The sequence below is a fragment of the Triticum dicoccoides genome, chromosome 2B (genome assembly GCF_002162155.2).
Source record: "Triticum dicoccoides isolate Atlit2015 ecotype Zavitan chromosome 2B, WEW_v2.0, whole genome shotgun sequence".
NCBI classification, from domain to species: Eukaryota; Viridiplantae; Streptophyta; class Magnoliopsida; order Poales; family Poaceae; genus Triticum; species Triticum dicoccoides.
Window position 1 is genome coordinate 705,518,246 of NC_041383.1, and position 3,048 is coordinate 705,521,293.

The following is a 3,048-nucleotide window of genomic DNA, read 5'->3' on the forward strand; positions in this document are numbered from 1 at the left end:
ATGCTCCGCCACTCTGTAACCGCCGGGACCGAGTTTGTGTTCCCCTAAGTTCAACTCCCACATTTCTTTCCCCCACTGACTTGATTCAGAGGTTGCACTACTCTCGCACTTGATCTTGAACTCCTTGTTGTCATCTTCGCTGATCGAAGGATTTTTCGCCTTGATCTTCTCATAACTATTACCTTTATCAATCATTCACTTCACCGCGCTTCTCCAAGTAGACAGGGCCGTGCTCATCCTCGTGAGGGCGGCACTGTTCACTTTATTCCCTGAGAGGCGTGTATTTTCAAATTCGGCGGGGAACTTGTATTGTTCATGCAGCTTCGTGAAGAGGAGGTTGCGCAAATTCCCTTGGTCCTTATGCCTAAGGTTCTCGGTGTTGATCGAGACGGTGCTCCGGAGAATGCACCCGAGCTGAACCGAGTACCCCTTGACTATATGTTTGGGCTCCGTTGGATGCCCGTCGGAGTCCACTTGAGTAAATTCCTCCTTGAGTGTGCGGAGCGCATTCGGGCGCCGGTCCTTCCTTTGCTTCTTCGGTTGGCTGCCATCTGTGCGTGCACCGCCATCATCAGTGGTGGCATCCTCGGTGGCACCATCAGTGGTGTCATCCCCGATGCCACTAGGGGTTGTGTAGTCAGGATCGGTGTCTTCCGTGGCATCCTCATAGTGGTGACGTTGTTCCTCCATCTCCTGGGATAGCTCCCAGAATTGCTTGCCGCCCAAACCGCCGGCCTCATCGTTGTTGGCCATGTTTCGCTCTAAATAGGAAAAAAGTTTGGTCAAGAAGTTGGTTATTGTCAAGGAACAAGATCATGGTCTCATCATTTAGGGTTTGTCGACACCGAGGCATCCTAAAAGCTAAGCTTTTATCATTTAGGGTTTGTCGACACTGAGGCACCCTAAAAGCCTAAGCGTACATCATTTAGGTTCTCATCGACACCGAGGCACCCTATAGAAGCCAAGGTTTCATCATTTAGGGTTTGTCGACACCGAGGCACCCTAAATGCTAAGTTAAGTTTTCATCATTTAGGGTTTATCGATGCCGAGGCACCCTAGGTTGGGCCTAATCACTTGGCACTAATCACTTGGCTCTATTGCCACCTATGTTGGGTTTATCATCTAGGGTTTATCGATGCTAAGGAGAATTCTAAGTTGGGCCTAATCACTTGGCTCTATTGCCACCTATGGTTTAATGCAGCAAGAATGGCGGGGTTGTTGATCCTACTTAACTAAGTACTAAGATACCCCAGCCCATGCATTAGTCGCAAGTACCCCATATGTCCTATTTTTAGCAAAGTCATGCTAAAATTCACGGAAAATTTCAGCATGACCTTTCCTGAAAATAGGACATATGGAGTACCCGAATTTGCCGGAATGGAAGTTAATCGACATTCCGGCAAACTCAAGGGCCTCTCGGGGTGCTCTAAAATACATCCAGCAAAGGTGCTCTAAAATCAGAAATACTACCCCCCAAATCTTTAGCTCAATTCTGAAAATACATGGTCTTCTAGTTACAATACTACCCCCAACAGTCAAAATTTCAAACCACACACTTACTTTCAACTATAAACAAAACTGACTTGCTGTTAATGAACATTGGCTAAAGATATATAAAACTCCATTGCAAATGTGCCATGTCAATAAAACAACTCATGGAAGTAAACTACTAGCAGGCTCAAAAGTCAAGTAAACTGAAGATTATGACAGCTTGCAAACACAGGACCATGTCATCATCATGGCAATCCACTATATATTTCTATGACAAAATACATCATTATCAGGGCACATTATGGCCATTTTCTTACATGATGCTAACTGTACCTAACTGAACATATTTCTCACCTTGGAGGTGTTGTTGCTACTGCACTGTCTGAACTTCACTTCCTTTACCTCCTTGGAAACCTGAAATATGCAGATGTTAGAAAGGTTCTAATTTGTATATGATGATTCTAAGAAACTGTCTAGAACATCACAGCATGCACAGTAATAAGAATAATGTAAACATTTGGCTTAGTTATAAGCATAGTATACTTCTTATAAATTGAAAGTGGAACTACTCACAATGAAGAAGTATTAGCAAATAGTTTGTCAACTCATGAAATAACATTTTTTTCAGCCCAAAATGGATGCCATTTTATAACATTGCATAGCATTAGTCAGACAGAGCTGAGCCTTTCACCACTATATAATATTGCCATATAAAATTACAAATTTATGTAACCTGAATTTTTTTGTACGAAACCTAGTCAATGTGACAATATATAAACTACTGATCTACTAGTTATCAAGTTGAGAAATTGACCGCATATAAGCAAAAGTAATATCCTACTGATCCTACTTAACTAACTACTGATCTACTGATCTACTAGTTACTAGCTTGCAGCATTATGTCCTCTGGCGCCAAGTTTCTGACGCAAACCACTCTCTCATTATGGTTTTCTGCACAAGAATGACATTGCTTAAGAATAACACTCAGAAGATAAGCAACTACAACCACGAGTCCATGAAAAATAACAAGGATGACGCATTAACTGTGTCTTGCTGACATGTGGGCGGGTCCTGTCAGTGAGATTCGAATCTCTAGGGTGTGCATTTATGAAAAATCTCCTAATAACAAACACAAAGCAACAGAAAAACAGAATCTGGATGGGTGTTTGGTTTGAGGAGCAACCTGCTCCTGCAATCATCAGATGCTATAAGATCAGTGTGGTTGGTGCAATGAAATGGAATTATCCTTTGGCTATTTGGACTGTTGAGTGTGTCAAATTCATCAGTCACCTTGGACTGTTGAGTGTGTCAAATTCATCACAAGTATTTAAACACTTATGAACCCTAGAACACTTGCTGTTCAAAACTGAACAACAACAAAAACAGTTGAAGAGAGGCTCACGTAGGAGGGCGTAGGAGGGCGCCGGCGTCGAGGAGGCGGCGGGTGGCAGCGCGTCGAGGAGGAGGCGACACGTCGAGGAGGAGGCGGCGTGTCGAGGAGGAGGCGGCGTCTCGACGGACGTGCAGGCGCGGCGGACGGAGGGGACGGAGGGGACG